This window comes from Microchirus variegatus (assembly GCF_963457635.1).
Source record: "Microchirus variegatus genome assembly, chromosome: 7".
Taxonomy (NCBI): Eukaryota; Metazoa; Chordata; class Actinopteri; order Pleuronectiformes; family Soleidae; genus Microchirus; species Microchirus variegatus.
This window is the reverse complement of record NC_139808.1, coordinates 14,341,744-14,362,783: the sequence shown is the minus strand read 5'-3', so window position 1 is coordinate 14,362,783 and position 21,040 is coordinate 14,341,744.

The following is a 21,040-nucleotide window of genomic DNA, read 5'->3' as shown; positions in this document are numbered from 1 at the left end:
TGTTTCCTTTATACACACGGTTTATTGCGGGATCTCGCGTCCATTAGGATTTATCGCACGATCTTCCGTGAATACCGCTGGCTCCCAAGGCACCGCTGCGCTGCCGTAACGCGCCCGGTGGGGATTGACGCCGGACAGAGAACGGTGAAAGGCTGACGCTCTGCTGCCGTAACACGCCCGGTGGAAATCCGCCCTTGAGTCATGCTAGAACTGTATGGTGGAAAAATGTTACCAGAAGATTCTATGACAGTGAGCTTGACACAGCCTGCTGGAGGAAGTTGTACAAACAGTACTTAAAACTATGTATGTTATGCTTACTAGATGTTGACAGCAACGCTAATTCTTCTTACAGCTATGGCATTGGTTTACAGAAAACAACCATGTCAGAGGACAGTGTGAGATTGCCTGAAGGGTTAATTATGAGACTACTGGATGGATGAACGTTACAGAACATTTCACTGCAGATGAGAGAAAGTCTGCGGTGATTCTAACGAGCCGGAACAAAGAGAACAGAGCTCACAGTGGATCTTTGTTTACAGTCATTTTCTGAAATCCTCCATCACGACACCAGCTGTGTCAAAACTTTAAAGCTTAGGTCTTTGTTACTGTTAAAACCCACTGTCAGCCAACTGAGTTCTTTGTGGAATCTGAAGTGGTTTTAATTACACCTGTGCTTTGTGTATCTGCAGTTAATAAACCTTACTGCTTTGGAGAAATGCAGCAAGAAAAACAGAACACATTTATTGAACATCTGTACCCTGAAATCAGATGCTCACTTCTTATCAGCCTGACAGGTCTATGATGATTTCATAAAAATAATTAAATAAAGCTTATATGACTTGACATCATAATTTAACTGGAGTTCAAAGAGAAAACTGAGCATCTACGTAGAGCTTTTACTTTGAAAATATGTATGAGTCAAGCAAATCTCATCAGGCCCTGGCAACGTGGAATGCTCCGGCTCACCTATCCCTCACATGCAATTAATTCAGGTATTGGATCCATGGTTTCAGACAAGCTGCTGCCCATCTGATGTGCTGACTTATCAATTTCAATCGTTCTGCCCTTTTTACATCTCTGACGGAGAGCGGACTGTAACTCATGTGGATTCTCTTAAGTCAGACATACACCGTAGTGATTGTCAGGCTGGTTAATGAAGCATGACTGGAGTTTCTGCAGCGAGTGCACTGTTCGCTCACCGTGCTCTGATTCACGAGGTGCATTTTAGTGCTTTTATTCCTGTAGGAAAATCCCAATTGTCATTAGAAAGCTGCTCAACACTTAATATGCCGTGTGACCAGCAACGGTGGAGACGGGGACGACATCATTGCGTTAAGCTGTGTATATGATTAGCGGCATTCTTGTCATCTTGAGACCTTTTATAATATTTTCCTGTTGTGTTCAAAGGTTGATCGTCAGTATCAGTTCCACTTGAGTTGGTTCAGCCTTGGGCTCCATTTTCAGGCTTGTTCCACTTGATGTTCAAACAGGCAGCAGCACTGAAAATAAAACTTTGGTCTTGTCAAATAAATTACATTTTCCCATCAAGTTAACAAGATAATTATTATGTGATTGCGAGATGACAGCAAGAAAAGTCATGCAGGCAAAAAAATTCCAGCTTTAACTGAACCTTATTAACTGCCAGCACGGACGTCTCAGTACACACAGCACCAGCCTTTTGTTTTGCACGTTTAAACAGTAAAAAGACACAATATCATCGAGTTACCTTTTTTACATGATGTAAGTAATTTTTCTGCTCCTTCAAAAACTCGTAAATGATTTGACAATGCGATGGTTAGGATGCGGTTGACTTGGGTGAAAACTTGGGATGAGACGATATCACCGATACAAATATCACAAACTCCAGTATCTACCGATACCGATATTAGTCCGATCATCGTTTGTCATTTTAGACCATGAAGCAGTTAACAACACATTAAGTGCTGAGTCATTTCAAAGACCTCATTCTCCAACAGTGTAAACAATATTGTTGTCCCAAAAAGAAGAAATAAACAGCCCAAACACGACTCTTTTATTTGTCCGATATCCGATCCAGTGATTTTGACCAGTGTTGGACTGATACTGATTCCCGTCCCGAGTGAAAACCTTTAAGGTTAAAGTGCTTTTACAGACATGTTTAATAGTTAAGACAAAGACCATGTCGTCTTCAACACCCTCTTTGGTGGCAGATATGGAACAAGCCATGGAAACCATTTTTGTTCACCATTTGTTACAGTTTTGTGAGGCACTCAAAACTATTTTTGATTGTGTTATTAGGGGGGCGCAAAACGTGTGTCACCTGTGTAGTTTGGAATGGCAACAAAAAAAACAACACATTTTATTGTTCAGTCTGAAGGACATGTGTGTTTTTTTTTTTTTGGCTTGAGAGGAAGTTGATGCACTTTTCCATATTTCCAACTGACCTTCTGGTGAGTGGATTACCCACTACAATCTCAACATATAATACAGTACTGTGTGTGTGGACCTAAACTGATTCTGTCAAAGGAACCTGTGGGTAATTATTTATAATTATTAACTTTTAGCATTTGTGAATTTGAATTAAACGTCGGCTCGTGTTAAACGTTGGTGTGTGTGACTTTACGTCCATGTTCCAGCAGCCAGCAGTGTGGAACCTTCATATTTCACAGTGCAGTTTGGCACGAGTACATTTGTTCTCACTTTAGAGGGCAAGTGGGGGAGAATTAATGTGTTCACGTGAAAAGTAATTTCCTTTACTCACAATGAAACGATCTTAGACACAATGTTGTGAAACATAAACATCCCATTGAACGGAAACCAGAGACTTTGATCTGCATTTTTAAAGAACAGCTGAAGGTTTCTGTTTAAGGACAAACTGAGGAAATGCATTTTTCCCCCTCATTATTTACAAAACTGGGTAGAAATTACCACAAGGTCGAATGAGAAAATAATTGAGTGAGTTAAGTTGCTGTTGAGAGAATATTATGTCCAACAGTGAGTATCCTTCACTTAAACAATGCCATATTTATGTTGAATCTTAAATCCAAGCATAAGTAACAAATACACACACTTACCAATTATATACATACATAATTATATACATTTATATGCAAATTGTTGACATTAACCATTACAATTGTGGACAAAAAAGCCCAGAAACCCTGTTATAATAATAATAATTATTATTATTGTGATAATAATAATAATAATAATATATATATATATTTCAATTTCATTTTTATAAATATATTAATTTTCGTTGTAAATAAGTAATGTTAATAAAATAATTATTTAGGTGTTAGTTAATGTCATTTTTCTAATCAGTCCAATATCCAAACATTACCCAAAAACACTTACATAATCTCGCTGAAATCGCATTACCTTTGCGCACAGTAAATCAATTGCCTGTCAATCAACTGATTTTTCAGATCATAATAGTTTTGGTTCAATTAAACTTCAATTATTTGAAAATTGAAAATGCCTCTAGACTTCTAGAAAGAACACTAGTTGTTGCTCTGTATCCTTTAAGCTCTTCTGTGCATTTCAGTCGCTTCTCTTGGTCTATTTTTTTTAGAAACCTCTGTTTGTGATGTTGTTAGCAGTAAAGTTGTCAGTAACAATGATGATGGCTTCCGTCTGTGGTTCACTGGCTGCTTATCAAAAGGATTTTGATGAATCTATAATGACTGTTGCAGTGGGAATATACAAAGAACAATAATAAATGTATAAAAAGATTTATTTATGAAATTATTTTAATAGAAACCTCCATGAACAATTATGTTAAACTAAAAGCTCTGTAAGAACATGCGTATTAAAATGAGTGAATTCTAACTTAACAGCATTTATTGTAGGATACTGCAGTACTGCTACTTTTGATGGCGGAGTTGCCAGTTTGAACCCTCACCAGGTCAAAGGTTGAACATAGAAACAATCAGCATTGCATATTGTTAATTGGACACTCTGAATTCAGGAAGGGCAGCAAGCATAAAAACCTCTGCCAAATCAAATATGCAGATCATCCACTGTGTTGACCCCTCAAAAAAAGAGAAGCCAAAAGAAAATAAATTACTGTTACTAATGTATTTAAATATGCGTTAAATAAAAATGCAATGATCTTTCTCTGGAGGTCGGACATCAAATGTTTCGTGGAATTTTATAGTGGAAGGTTTTTGCCTTGTTTTGAAGTTTTGCTGTATCTTCTTTCTTCTGTGTGTTTGCCGTGAGAAGCTGAGGTAATACCTGACATCCACGTGCCTCACTGAGGGCAAGCATGATCCCATCTGGGATTGGTAAGTGTCTCCCCGGTTCCCCTGGAGACGTTCTGATCTTCCTGATTACACATGGCAGCCTGTGACCTGCACCGAGGTCCCTCTCCTGACACGGAGGATTGACGATTATCGATGCAGAAACCTTTGTTAATTTGGCGTACAAGGTTGTGCGCTCTCTGCAATGCTCCGGGCAGCTGTTTTAGCCTCATCTGTGAGCTCAGTCTTATAAAAATCAAGTTTGTTTCATGGATAAAAGTTTATAGTGAATGTTGTGAGGATTGTTTGCTCCGAGAAATGCAGCATTGGACTTGTATCTCACAGATGCTGGATGTAATTCCAGATTTAGTCTACTGTCTGGAAACTGGAGCTCCCGTGTTTGATTGAGTGAATCACCTGCTGAGGAAATTATAAACACTGTGCAGGAATTTACATTAGGCATCCAGTGGAAAAGTGCACTGCGCTGATGGCTTTGTCTGAACGATGAAGTAATAATATGTCTTTTGTATACAGGACACAGTTCATCAAGGTATCTGCACTTCTTCACGCTGACTCTTTAAAAGCCATTTCATTAATCTTCAAATAGAAAAAGACCAGCGAAGTGTGATAATCTCAACACCAAGAAACCACAAGACACACTGTGCTTTTGTGCTTAACCTCTCTTAAATACTTGTCCTTAAATTTGATCTGAGAACTGTTCTGCTGGACAGGAAACTGACGTGCCTTCAATTTAGCTGTGAACAGATGAGCGTGACGGCTGTTGGACGTGGGAGTAACTGTGTCTGCTTTGTCTGTGCAGTCACAGGCAAAGACTGTATCCTTTTGCCCCGAAGTGACAACGCATGTCGGCCACACAGTGGGGCACGTGGCTAACGCTGTTGCCTCACAGCAAGAGGGTTGCTGGTTCATGTCCCGGTCCAAATGTGGTTAATTGGAGACTCTAAATTGCCCCATAGTTATGAGTGTCTGGGTTAATTGTCTCATTCGCCCCCGCAACCCTCATGTGGAGGATAAAGTGGTAATGGAAGGATGCATGTTAAAGCGGCTATAAAAAAACATAATGAGGTGGTGTGAACCCGTGTTTATGACACGGGGAAGCTGTGAACACGACGTGCTTGACATTAAATAGCAAAGACATGAGAACGCAGTTTCAAGGCAATGGCAGCAAGCGTGTGAGTAACAAAGAAGAGATTAGTGATAATAATAATAATTGTCTGCAGGAAAATGTTTTAATAGACAAATGATGAGTAACATTACAATACATCCACCACAAAAAGTTTCATGCCAGTTTTTCAACAAACTTTTCACCGATGATGCTGTGAATATAAAATAAAGGGGATGTGTTCAAATTGACTCATCTTGGAAACAATGTAAACAAGACTCCGTTTGGATTTTCCAAAATAACCTCAAAGTTAAGCTTCAGCTCCGCCTCTGTTGCACTTAAATGACACAAAACGACTACATTTTCTTCATTATTAATGCAACTAGAAGCTTGAGAAGTTCAGAAAGATGGGTTTATAATCTGTAGACAGCTCTGCGGTCGTTGTGCCCCTGCCCTCCTGCCTCCGTGCCTCGACTCAGAGCAGCTCACTTTACTCCGGGGAATTCCTCCAAGTTTATTTTGCTGGTGGAGTCAGCCAACAACAACTATGCTGCTAAAGAAACCCTGGGAGCACATGGTGTTTGCAAGGTTAATAATCCTTTTTAATCAAGATATCAGGGGTTGACATAGTGATTATTAAGGATGTCTCTTAATTCAAAACTATAACAAGCCTTTGACTTTTTTTAAATATTAATTTTCAGTACAACCATGTATGTGCATTTTAGGAAATACTGAACTCGAGTCATGAGCTCAAACTCACAAGTATCATATTGTATTTCATTATTCCTTTATTTAACTATTACTGTTTTGCAAAATTTGACCTGCTTTCGTGTTTATATCCAAAATGTCCTCTCAGGTTTCTTCTTTGGTTTAGTCTTAATTTAAAAATTGTTGAGCTGTTTTGAAAGATTACTGGTGCTAATCTTACTGACCTGCAAAAAAAGTCAGAGCCTTTTCAAACAACTAATGTGTTGGACATGTTGAAGGCAGAGGCTTCACCAAAGCAAAGTCAGTCAGTCTGTTGTTCCAGACCCATCATTAAATAAAAAAAATAAAAAATTTGACCCACTGAGAACTTTTAACATACAGCATGTCTCACAATCCCCACCCATCTCATATGCCACAGGCAGTTTAAACAGAATATAGATTCAGTCGTTCACTGTAGTGTTGAAGGCTATCACAATAAAAAATAAATACTTCTTTGCAGCTGACTATTTAGATATTAAATCCCGCCCAGCATTTGTATTTATTTTTCTTAGCATTAATATACTGATTGTCCTGTCCTTTTTTTTCCATTTTGGCCTAACCCTTGTTATGCCAGGTTTATATGGCAACAGTATAAATATGGTGCTGTATTGCAGTATGATGTAGTTTATTGCATGTACTGTTTGAAAAGCATATTACAACTCTAATAAAAATTAATCATAAACCCCTGTGGAAATTTAAGGGACTTTCAGTCAATTAGATTTGGATTATTTTACTCTACTTACCTCAATGCACAACTGAACAAACCTAAGTGATTGTTTTCTTGTGTCTTTTTACGGTGTTGTTGACCAGCTAAAAAGACAGAATGTAGAACATGAAATTCTCAAGGTGTCTCTGATCCCAGTTTTGTTCTTCTTAATTTAGCAAAGACAACACCGTCTTAAACTGGTGTGGCCATTTCCATAAATCCCCCCCCAAAAATACATAATTGACAGAAACTATAGGATAAAATAATCCACACTGTGCTCACGACATGGTTGAATGTCTGTTTGGGATTCTTACCTGGCTGACGAGATCATTCCGTTTGCAGGGAATCTCCAGCACATGCCTGTGCACTCACATTTGTAAGTGACACAGGTTTGCTTCTCCTCGCAATCAGGATGATGTCCCTCATTTCTTCTCACTGAGGTCATCACTGAAAAGACACGCTCTGTACGTGCATTACTGGGACAAGATGGAGGTGATGACCTTCCTCGGATTACCAAGGGAGACATTTGCTTCGTGCAATGTTTTGAGACGATACTCGTGGCTGTGGCAGCGCTCCACCTCCGATGAGCCGAAAACGTCTTTCTCCAAGTTTGTACTTCATCCGTGTGAGTGACTGTCAGACTGCGGGCCATGATTGCATCACTGTGATCTTCCTAACAGCAGCTGTGAGGTTAAGCTTTAAAGCAGGGTTTCTCAATCCTGGTCCTCACTGATGTTTCCCTGCTCCAACAGACCTGATTCAATTGTTCAGGTCCCCCCGACAGTTGGTAAACCATACTATCTACTACTGCTACTCAGGTCAAATCTGAAGCAGGACTCATTTATAGAAAACAATAAAAAACAGCTTTACAGTTCAAAGCCAAAAAAAACTGCACTTTTAACCGTCTGAAATCGTTTTTGCTAATCACAGAAATACCAGCGGAAAAGTACTGGCTTTGACTGAACGATGACAGAAGTGAAAAGGTACCTGTTCCCTCTTTGTTCCTTTTGTGCTGCTCGTGTCCGCACATTCACATTTTGATGAATAAATACTCGAGGTCTTTGTGTTTAAAATAATGTATTGTTACGATAACCTGTGTGAAGTTATCGTTCTGCAAGTTGGAAAATGAAGAGGATTATTTACAGTGTAATGCATATCTTTTTTACTCAGTTAATATGTTAACTGAGTAAATATGTTTTTTTTCTAGTTATTTACAGTATTTTATTGTTCTATATATTTATATTGTTTTATAATGTGGGTTCTTTACAGTGTAATGTATTTTTTTTACTATGTTTATGTAGTTTTTTAAAAGCTATTTACAGTATTTTATTGTTCATTACATTTATATTTTCACATACTTTTTCATTACAAGGTATTTCCATGATATTTCCATGATATTTCATTCATTTCGAAAAAAAAAATATATATATTTTGAACTCATACATTTTCCGTTGATGTCAGATTATTTATAACATAATGGTGATGAACACTGATTGGAAGGGCCCCCTGGGAATTTTTGCTTAGGGCCCCTTCAGACTCTAGTATCGCCTCTGGCTGCGATGGGTCACACATGACTGGACTGGCAGCTTATCACCTGGGACTGGCACCAGCACACCATGACCCTCATGTGGAGGATAAAGGGCCTGTGTCTTTCTCAACACAGCAATGTGTTTCGCCAAATAGTGATTGAATGTGAGGGTCCAAGGAATATGGTGGCACCTGTCGTGTAATGTCAGATTAAAGTATAACGCATGGTTTTGTTTTATTACTTCTGCCTACGTTCACTTACTTTGCTTATTGGGTTGCTACAGCCCACAAAATGAATGTGTGCTCTTACTTTTATCGAACATGTTTTACACATGTTCATAGGACAGTTTTATTTTGCACTTTTTCTGCACTTGTCTGTGCACCTGCAGCTGTTTCTGCCAATCTCGACCTCTGCTTGTGAAGTGTGTCCTGCAGCAGCAGCGTCACCATGTCATTTGCACAGAAAACACACAAGATACAGACAGAGCAGATAGTTTGACTCCCGTGGTGGTTAGGTTAATGTTCGTGACTTTTTCTGTCACTCAACAAACTGGTCTCAGAGATGAGCCCAACCTGGGAGTGTGGGCTTAGAAAACAATACATGGATGTTTTGACAATAACATGAAAATTGCCTTTCTATAATACACTGTCCTGTAATTGTTCTGTTCTATTCAGCCTTATCCTGGCAGCATATTTATCGTACCAGCTTTTCAGTAACGTTGTAATAAAAAAAAAAATGCATGTGTTGATACTGGTCCAGACCACAAGGATTTACTTCCACTCTTAACGCTCAGTCTGAGCACATGCTACAGGTGCTGGGCGTAGTTCTTCAGCAGCTATAGCCCATGGCTCAACGAAGCACAGACATTTAAATCCTCTCTCGCTGTCACTTTAAGTGCACTTGAGGCCTCATCTATTCCTAAGCACTTGTAAACTTTCCCATTTCCAAAAGAAGAAGAACAAAGTCTGCATCGACGGAGGAAGTTAAGTGTAGTTTTTCATTTATCAATGGCTGTGGGGGAGCAGTCGGGCAGATGTGTGGAGAGCAAACCCTGCAAGACCCAGACTTTAAGAGTGTTCTCATGCTTTACATTCTGCAATTAATTTGAAATGTCTACATGTATAAGTTTAAACATTTCTGCTTTGAGGCGGTTTGTCCGACAAATCCATAGTTCATGTGCGACTTGTGTAGACTACATTTTCACAGACATGATAGTGTTTTTGAACGCTTCTAATGCTATTGGCGTTAAGGAAATGGGGGCCATTAGAACCATTTCCTGGTTATTAAACATCACGAAATGATGTATTTTATTGCACACCCATGTATTCTGCAAGCCACAAATTGTGCTAAGTATGTTAAATATTTGTTTGTTGACTTACTTTTTTGTCTTACTGTTGCAACATTATTAAAAAAAACACACCGTTTTGCAACTTAAAAACACATATATCATATAACATATCGTTTAATGTTGGTTTGCTGCTTGGTGGAGTTCTTGATAATCCTCCAGGTGAGGATTTTGCCTCAAATACAACAGTAATAATAATAATAATAATAAACTTACACATGTGAAAAAAGAAAACTGGGCATAAGGCGATATCACTTACAACACATATTAACATAAAAGGTTAAACCTTTTAAAACTGAGCATATCGCTGACTCAAGCACACTTTGCATTAACATAGTTACGCAGCGTTTTGTGCTATTGGACAAACTCCAACGGTTTCTGAAAGCTGCACATCAAAGCTAATATGTGGTTATTAAGGTAATTTCACTTGTGCTGTGTCAGGAAGTTTAGAGAATCTGCGTCTTTGTCACCAGAGAGGAGAAAAACACCTGTACATATTTTAAAATTTTTGGTATACTTAAGTTTTATACTGTTTAAATTTCAAAACTTTTTTGTTTTTCTTCGTTTTTAAATTGTGTGAAACAGCATTTTAATATGCAGAAAATTGTATATAACTGCCATATATTGAAAGTTATTCTGGAAAAATGGCCAAAAGCACTCAGAGGACATTCAAAGTCCAAGGGATATTTTCAGGGTTAGGTGTTAAAGGGTTAAATAATAAGTCACAACTTAGCTTAACTTAAACAAATGGGAGGTTTTATATTGCAACTGACTGAATACAAAACATGTCAGACTCCAGGGAGCAGGACCTTATTACATAAAGTGCTCATTCTACAGTACCAAAAAAAAGTTCTCGATTGTCACTGATCAATAAGTCCTCAATAACCTTTCGGTACTATGTAAATCAAGTGATCTCAGAGAGCGGGAACAACACTTCTGCACCTGGGAGAGATTTAAAGACGTCATTGATCCCAGAGGAAATCAGTGCTCATCTAATAAGAGGAGCTGCAGGAATTATGATTCCAAAATGTTAGTATTTTCACAATTTTCAGATAAAACTCAACAATCGCCTATTTGTCTAACAATCCCGCCTACTGCAGCTTTAAATATGTGTGGCTGGCCTAATGAAATAGAAGGGGATAGGTGAGAGGGACAGACATAAAGGGAGGTATTTAGTACCCCCTTTAAGTGAGAGACCACATGGATTTGGGTCTGTTAAATGTCAACATGAGTAAGTCGTGTATTACTTTATTTCCATGATTTCTACACAATTAAATCATTAAGTGTCATTAAGGGACTTGTGTAATAGCCCCTCTGGTGCTGTTGGAGGACTGGGGGAGAAATCGGGTTCGGTATCTTCTGCAGTTTGCCCTGCACTGGAAACATCACGCCATGCTATACTTTACTTGTTAATCTGTAGGTTGTTACTTACAACATAATATCTGAATATGAAGCCGCATTAAAGCCACACACACACTTCTGTTGTGGTCTGCGCTCCAAACAGAGTGAAAACTCTGACCTCTCTGTGATCACAGGGGGGGAAGTATGAAGTTTTACTGTAAATGTTGTGACGGCGTGGGGGAGAAAAGAAGGAAGAAGGGGTTTAATGTTCTGCGTTCACTTTGGCAAAGGAGCTGAGGACTCCTGAGCCAGGTCAACATTCTGGAAAATGAAAAGAGCCATTATGAGTGGAAACACTTGCATTATGATCATTACTTCACACAGTAATTATTACATACACAGTGTAATGAGTCATTGCAAGAAGATTAGTCTGTTAATCTCCAGGAAACAAGAGGGCCTGGAGGACCCAGAGCGTGCAGGAAAACATCCAGAATCATGCAATAATGCCTCGAAGAAACGCAGCGAAACTGATACTTGTTTATGATAGAAAACAAAGCAGTGACGAGGAGGTGAAGGCCTTCGCTTTGCCTGTGAGAACCGTCGCATCCGTTTCCTATCTCACTTTGACGTTAAAGACACTAACTGGAGCCATTAGCCTCTCTAATAAATCGACGTGTAACAATTCAGACAGGAAGTTTTCAATTACATCTGATCTAAAATAAATGACTTTTATTCCCTTCAATACCAATGCAGTATTGTACATGCATGCAAATACCTTGTGTACTTGCTGCTTGGGTAACAAATTGCCATATCATGTGTTACAATTACCTCCCCAGTTTGGCCAGCCAATACATCTTCCCAATGAAATGGGTTGAAAGCTATGAATTATGGCCATATTTCAGTCTAAAAGAAACAAACCACTAATTGCGACGTGGCCTCTCAGTAATTTCGACAGAGAGCCCAGAAAGGCACTCCAGCATTGGGGAAATCATTTACTGCTGCTCCTGCTTTATTTTGGTTTCAAATAACAGACACTACTAATTTGGTGTGGGCCTGACCCCTGCCCCCACTCCTCCCCTGCCTCCCTCCTTCCCCTCATGTCCCGTGGGGAAAACTCCAATCAGCCCACATCTCTACGCACTTTTTTTTCTTTTTTTTTTTTTTTGCAAGCCCTGTCCGCTACCAACGAGCTGGAGACCGCCTCTCTGAAATGTTTCTGCTAATTCCCATTTCCTTTATAATCACTACCTTTTCATGTGAGTGGCTGGCTGTGTCTGGCAGGGGAGGGGAGTGGTAATTACTCTGGGGTCCCGGGCATTAACCCGACCAGGTGTCACTGGATGGCCTGTTTACCTCAGTGATTAATGAATGGACCGCCAGTCTCTCACTACCCCACCCACTGCTCTTTTATTTGGAGCGGAGCGTGCCACTGAATCAATTTGCTGAGCAGTGACAAGTCTGAGCCACGTCAGGCCTCAGAGGCCAGCCGGTCCACCTGGGCCCCTCTCGTCTTACCAAGCCAACTCATCTGTTAGTTTGCAGCACTAAGCTAATTAGGACAGAGTACGATAAATGCAGGCAGCGCGGCCCTTGAGATAACATTTGTGTTCGGCAATTTGTTGCAACACTGACAAATAACCTGTTGAATAGTTTAGTTGTTCTTGTCTCAGTGTAAACTAGAATGAACGTTAAAAAAAACCCAAAAAACTTTTCTGCATGTACTGCATATTTGGTGTATGATTGGAGAAAAGAAAAAAAAAATAGTTTCATGAAACTATTTAACAAATGTTTTAATAATCCTGTCTTGAAATGGCAAAGCTCATAATTCACTCCCGAGCTAAGCCCGTAATAAGCCTCTCGCTGACTTGCATTAACAGATTAACTTTTCATCATTTCCTTTTTTCCCCCCCGCTCGTCGCACAATAGGCCCGGGCCAGACCTCACCTGGTGACTCTCTGTTGAAACAGTAAATACATTTCACCGTCTAGCAGGTTGCAGCAGAGCTGTTATCCGCTGCGTGTTGAAAAGTGGTGTGAAAGCAGAACTGAGGCGTCCCCATCGTGTCTGTCAGGGAGGATGTGGAGGGAGAGGAGTGCGCGGGCTTTGTGTACACAGGTGATTACCTAATCAGCATGTCCACTCAAAGAGAGGCCAGCAAGGGTTCATGTCATTCAGCCGCCACGTCTGAACCCTCCAAAACCCAAATACAGCCATCATTGCTATGATACTGACACAATAACACATGACAGGGGAGGAGGGCAGACACGAGGCGAGGTTCACTAAACGTGTCTTTTCCCCTTCAGTGGTGGCAGAAAAAGTGAAGGCTATGCTCACTCACGTAACTGTTGCCGAACGGCTCACGGTGCACCAGCTTTTCATTAAATCTAATTAACCTCGGTCATTACACACGTCACTCATAGAGTATTAAAGGTACACACTTAATATAACTATGAAGTGATTTTCACATTTAATTAAAACAAGCGTAAGAACTTTTACTTGCATGTGCACGAACATGTCGGCAACAATGACACAGAGCTCAACTTAAAAGGGGAGACTTTGTATGTAAAACTGATGTGAGTTAAGTTGAACAAAACCTCCAAGAAAGCAAAAATGTAGTTAGAAATAGTAGCAGCTTTAATGCCACATTTATCAAAATTATTGTTTTGCAGAGTTAAAATGCTGTTACTCTGCATATTGTTTTAGCTCTTAATATAATTTTATTTGAGGTTCCATGTATACAGTAGAGTTAAGTTTTTGATATCAGAAATGACATTTATTTTGAAGGGAATGGAAGTTTTATTTTGTTGTTTCATAGATAATATTTGAATATTTAGGCAACACGTGTGTATAATATATATATATATATATATATATATATATATATAGTCTCTGATTCAACTTCTGCTCTTTCTGTAAAGCACAAACACACAGAGGAACCAAACAAGACAACAATTCCCATGATCGAACGCTGCTTCCCAATGTCATAAAACTACGTCTATTACTTTGGTTTTTATTGCTAGAGAGCTACCAACAGAGGTTGCATACTGTGCATTTAAAAGCTAAAATTAAAAAAATAAATATATATATATAGATATTTTCTTTGATTGTCAGAAACAACAACAAAGTTTACGGGGCACGTTAACGATGATACGGTGCACAGACTTGTTTTTAGCCCGCGGTGCAGCTATAGCTCATTTGTTATCATTGTCATTGCCATGTCAAAAATCATATTTTCATAACAGTTGATGAGTTAAAGAGCTGATGTAAATTCTGACTTCATGACTGAATGAAGGGTCTTTGTGAACTGTGATCGGCTGTGACAGAAGGAACGCGTGCAACTGTGTTTGAGTCTCGGCAAACATGTTGGTAACATCCATGCAGCCTTTAACCTCATGTTTGATTGTAACATGGGAGTTTGTTTTTAATATATATATACAGTATAAAGTAAATAAAACATGATCTGTTGTTGGATTTCTGTAAAAAGAAACAACTGAATTTAAATTATTACAATATTTTTTCCACAAATCAAATTTTCCACTTAATCTGTGGTTTTCTGTTCCCCGGCCACATCTGTTAGCATTATATATTAGCATTATTGTTTTCTATTTTTGGAGAACATTTTATCTAAGCCTCTTTTCATTGCAACACACCGCCGAGCACAGTTTTTTCGATTTTCCTGTGAGGAAAAGAAGAACTTGTTACAGTTACTCAGACCGATTCACTTAGATGTGCCAATCTTTTTCATCTTGTCACTTCTCACTTCAAACCTCATACGAGGCGCAAAAGCGCGTGAGTCACTGAGACGTGATAATAAAATGATCCTGTTTGCTGTAATTGCTGCGTGTCACGGCAGAACAGATTCCTGCTTATGTATTCAGGCTCAACTGGCATGCCATGACATCAGCTCGAGTGAACATTAAGACAGGCCATTAACAAAGCCGATGAGTTACAAACCGCTGCTGCTATCATCCCGAAGCTCTTAATGGATAGTATTTTGATTGTGTCAGCCAACACTCGGTCGACCTTTTACACGACGGTTGAGGCTTTGCTGTGCACTTCCAGCAGCTGTTTTTTTCCACCATGTCTGTCAAAACAACATGGCTGAGTCAGGCGGAGGTGAATGTTAGGATGGAGAAGTAGAGGAGAGGGAGGGGGGGTAAATTGTTGTGACTACCACAGGTGGGGACATGGAGAAAGGGAGGCGTGACAAGTCGAGCTGTCACTGAGGAATGCTTGCAGTGTTCATGGTACAGGTGTATCGGACGCTTAGGTGGATTAATGCAGCGTTAATGAAACAAAAACATGTCAGAATTACCCCTGCGCTCAATAGAGTGTTTTAACACCTGTGGGGTTTTTTTTTTCTGCTGTTTGCACTTATATGTCCGTTTATGCTGCGTTTCGCAGGCCGAGAGTGGACCAGAGGACTTAGGCTATCATAACATCACGGTGAAATATTACATTTTGTTCCTGATGACTGCAAAGCAGAGAAGTGCAGTAACATATAGGGATCGGAGCGGGAGGTGATTACTATGCAAGGGAAAACATATTGTTTCAGGCGCTGAGCATGTTTCACTTCTGTGTGTGGTCTTTCGGTAGATTATGTTCCGTACCATTCAGCAATATTTACATTATTACTAAATGACAGTGTGACTTTTCAGCAGAGAATGGCTGATGTTGACTAATTTTTTTATTTTTTTTTTTACAGGTGGCAGTGGATTTTCTTTTCTCACTTCACTAAAAAAATACCTGTGTATAAATACATGTATTCAGTGGCTGGAAAATTACTTCAACTTCAAACTTGATGTTGTGGTGTGCACGAAGGAACCATGTTTTTGGAATTATTGATTAATCATTCCATCATAAACTTCAACTTAATGCAAATGAAGTTAACTGTGGGAGAGCTCAACCTTTGCACCTCCTCTGTAGGCTCTATTTCCAACCTTATAGAAATCTGCACTGTGAGTTAGATTTGACCAATCACAGTTCAGTGCAGGTGGGAGAGAGAGGGCATGTCATTGGCTATTATACTAAGTATGTGTGTGTATATGTTCTTTCAGGAGACAGATCACTTATACACCAATGAGTCCTTTTTAAATAAAATGTTTTTTATCTATTTATTTATTTTATTTTTAATGTATTATTACCATTATTAAAGCAACCTTAAAACACTGAGGGTGAGATGATGAAAATCAACGTTTCAGGGATGAGGTAATGCTGCATCATGTGTATTATAAAAAGCATGAATGTCTCATCTGGTGGGAGGGGCTCAGGACACACAGCCATGATCCAAAATCTTGAGTTTTTAACAAATTGGGGGGTGAGAGATAATTTTCCAGCTGTCCTCCAGCTTTAAATCCATTCAGTGCATTGATCAAAACGGTAACTACTACACAAAGTTATATAAATGTTTAAAAGGGACAAAGAGCTACACAATTCATCTCCAGGAAATAGCTGTAATTGATTACTTTTTCTTGGATGCTTTTTTTAAATATAAGTGTACTTACTGTTATGTTAATCCCTCTGGTGTTTGAGCTGAGGACGTGGAAAATGTTTGTGCTCATGACTTTGACAGATGGTGACGAAATGTCTTATTGAAAGGTATGGAATTCTGATGAATTACACCATGATCCACTCAGGGAAACTCGATGACGTGGAGCCAAACCTTACAACATTCATGAGATGAGAAACACTGCTTCGGCATCTTGAATGAACATTAACAACAGAGTACAAGAATGGTCTTGTCTCTTTGGTGGAAACAGCTTTTAATGAACAAAAAAAAAGAAAGAAAAGAAACCTATCTGGTTCACTTTTGTTTCCATTATTTTTCTTAATAAGATGCAATCTGTTACAATTGCAGCACAAGACATGTGAACTTAAACTGTGTCAGCAAACCTTTTTTTTCATGAAACTAAACCTGAACAAATCTGTCTGTAGTGATTAAAAATCACTGGAGCATGGCAATAATAGATCTAACGACACAGACATTAGACCTCCAAATATTGGAATGGTATAAAACAAATGTAAACTTTGAGTTTGACACGAATGAAACTCTGTTGATGACAGATGAGTATTGTCAAACTGGTTATAGTTGCCTTAAGTTCTGACTTGTTTTATTTCTTTAACCAATCACAGTCGTCCCTGCAAAATAGTATCAGGTCGGGAAACTTGTTTGGTGAAAGTGTAAGTGTATGATTAAAATCCACACCATCTAGTCATATTTTGTGTGTAAGTTGCAGATTTTCTCAGATCATAGGGGAAACCGGCTTGACAAAGCTTGACATGTGAAGAGTGGAAAAATGAAGCCCAGTATGATGGATTTAATGGAGTGAGTCGGGCTATTAAGGTCGTATTCTTATTAATTCAAACAAACAGTTGGTTTGACTTTGTTAAATCTTTCTTTTCTTTTTCTTTTGAAGACTAACAGCCCTAAAACCCACTAAGGAAAGCTGATGTATACTGAGAAGACAAGATGTGCCAGGAAATGACAATCTGTATATACAAACATGCAACACCAGCAATCTTCAGCTGTCATCCATCACAGGTTTCCTTTGTGGGCGCAGGTAGTTTGGCAGGTGGGTCATCGGTCAGCGTCTGGTTTACACCTCTCTCTCTCTGTGTTCCAGGCCAAAGTGGGCTGACTGGAGGGGGTCACAGTATTGATCAAGGCCTTGGATGGGAGCCCTTGACCTATGTCTCAATTTAAAAGCTATAAAGGAAGCCCTGCTCCAGTCTAATGTTCTCCACGGAGGTGCCAGAGGAGGCGGAGGACACCTGCACTATGTCAATCTGTTTAGATTGGGAGCCAAGGCTGATAGGGCCAGCTGGGCCTTTCTATCATTAGATCCAACGACACTAACAATAACAGAGGAGCAGGCAACACAGAAAACACATTAGTTGTTGCCTTATTTATGGCATTTGGTGACAAGAGTGCAGCTCACAATCCAAATTGGACATTAGCTGGCTAAATTGATGCAAAGCACTTACGGAGCTCATCCACCAGTCTAGTGTCTAGTGCGATGATGCTTGTCTGCTGTAAATATTAGCTTTGAGAAATATTTCAGCTTGTCAAAACAAAGTCCCGCGATTGCTTTTAACGTCCTTAATCTTTGGGTGATTGTTTCGAGACAGATTCTTGACTCACTCCACCTTCCATCTGTTCAAACAGCTCCCTTCACAGTTTGCTCAAAGTTTGGCTGTAGACAACAACTACAAGGGGACTTCTGTTAGACGATAGAAGGTCTATGACACACTGCAGTTTCTTATGTTGTACTTTATACTAAAAATATCACTCTCAGATTCCAAGTAAAACTTGCTGATGTATATATGTGTGTATATAATATATACACACATACTGCTTCTCTCTCTCTCTCCATGTGTGTGGAAGGTCTCGTTGCTGAATCGAAATTGCAGCTAATTACTGGCTTGTTTTCTGTCAAAGCTTTCCCTCATTGTTTGCATAAACATTAACACTTGCCCAACTAGTTTTCTATCGTGGGATGTCTCAGCCACCTGTAACCACTAAACTTTTTTATGGTGTTATGTTGTCAGCTTGTCTGCAGTTATATCACGAGTAACGTGAACTTTTATTCATGATTCGGGCATACGCTTTCATTTAAAAAGAAATTAGAGTCCACGCAGTCAGATTTTGTCAGAGCTGGATGCAGATGCAGGAGAGAGGGAAAAAAAAGTTAGAGTTAACACCATAGAAGAACTGAGGGGGGGGGGGGGAGAAAAAAAGATAGGGAGGGAGAAATGCCGTGTGGCCGAGCAGCCTTGGGCGAGGTTAGCAGAAAAGGCACCCATCTGGCAGTGTGGATTTTGACGGGCACATAGTTAAACAGTGATGCAGTTTGACAAATGTCAAACGGAGCTTATGAAAAGATAACATAAACACAATAGTCACTCCAGGCTCAGCATACACCTGTGTGTCGCTGCTCTGTAAAGTGTGAGTGCGAGGCCATGGCTCATTAGCAGAGCCACTGCACATTTTTGGATTAAAGTTTTTGGGAAAGTAAATCAGTGTCGGATAAAGGCACAGTGTTTACAGCCTACTACTAATATTTTGATCAGCGTGTTTAAGAGAGCCAGCTCCTTAATGCACACTGCACTGGGAACAGGTCATGAATCTTTTTTTTTTCAATTGGTGAGCTATTTTTGGTAGCGTTGGTGTCATTTGGTTAAACTTGTTGGCAGTGGTGGGTAAAGAGAGAGAGGAGAGGTCAGGGACATTATTGGCTGTATATCTCCCTCTCTGATTGGACTGCAGCAAAGTAACAGCAGAATTATGTGAACATGTTTCCTTTTGGCTTTGAGCCTTGATTTTCTTTCCCCACTCGAGATTAAGTTTAAAGCTCTTGAAATGCGGTTTGGCAGAAAACATTCATTCAATTCTGCAGCAAAAAAAAACAACGGTTATGTAGTAGTAAAAAAAAAGAAGCAGTTGGCAAACGTGCTGCCACTTGCAGCCACTCATGTCTCTTTGTTATATTAGACATACTGGCGCGATTTAGTTTTAATGTCTAATTTGGTTGCTCAAACTTAATGAATAATTAATTTACAATAATAGAAACAAGAAAACAGTTTTCAAACATAACAATGGTGTCAGTATTTGGTAAGATCTTGTTACTGCTTACCACTTGTATGTCCTGAGTAACTTATGTTTGTCAAAAATGAGAAAAGCCGCTGCTACACACTGCTGTATATACTAGGAATAACAGGAGCTGCTCTTCAGAGATGATCAATGGGAGCGAAGGCTCCTGGTGTGTTGTGAATATCAAGGTAAACAGAGTTGCAAATATATTAATGTATGACTTTTTCCCCCTTTGACTGTTAATTGAAGATGATGACGGTTCAATCTTTGCAACTTATTCAGTATGTGATACATTCTGAGGTTTCATATTTCAGATACATGTGGGCGCACTATTTGGCAAGCAGCAAATCACATCTGCCCTTTATTCAATGTCTAATAAATCTTATAAATTATGTGTTAACTTAATTAATTACTGTATTAAGAAGCATTCATAAATCCTTCTAAAGCAGGGGTGTCAAACTCATTTTCACTGAGGGCCACATCAGCATAATGGTTGCCCTCAAAGGGCCAGATGTAACTGTAAGACAGAATAAATGTAACTAAATGTAAACACACTCTCAGAAAAAGACTTTGAAGCACGGGTGATTTCTTCAGCCAAAATAAAGCTAGTTTTCACTGCAGCATCGTTTTTGGTTGTGGCTTTTGTGAACACATTCTGCTGCGATCGCAGTTTGCCTTTTAATTCTTTGACAATTTGTTCAAAATCTTGAATGCTAACTTTGGCATACTTGGCTCCTTGTTTGGTGTCAAAATGCAAAGACATAGATTGCACTCTTTGACAACGGTTTTTCTCCTTGAAGCACAAATTTATTTTACATTTATTCGCCTTCCCATCTTTCTTGAAATTGCCTTCCATCTGCATCAATCTTTCTCTTCCTGGACATTTTGGCATCATTTGTGGAAATGTCAATCTCAATTTTATTTGTCACATGATGCACAATGATACACTGCAAACTAGTGGCGGGATGCCGTCACTTCACGGATAACAAAATTGCCATGCATTGTGAGAAATGTAATTTATGGTCAACACACGCCTTAAAGCAGCATAGACCTCGCGGGCCACATAAAATGATGTGGTGGGCCACATCTGGCCCCCGGGCCTTGAGTTTGACACATGCTCTAAAGGGTCTTATCGTAAAGCAGTAAAAAGATTATAACAGCATCTTTGACCTCCGAAAAAAAGAGAAAAGGTCTAAGAATTCAAAAACAAAAAAGGTGACTCCTTGAAAAGGAGAAAGCCACAAGAAATACAGATGTTTCTGATTCCGATAAGAGGATTGTCATTGTCACAAGAAGCTGTTAAAACAATCTGCCTTCTTGTGTGCCGGACAGTCTTCTCCTTACTAAACAGACAAGCATGTCCGAAAGTCTTCCCCCCCCCCTTTAGCATTATGATTGCTTCTAATCGCTCCTATTATCATAAACTGAGAGCTTACC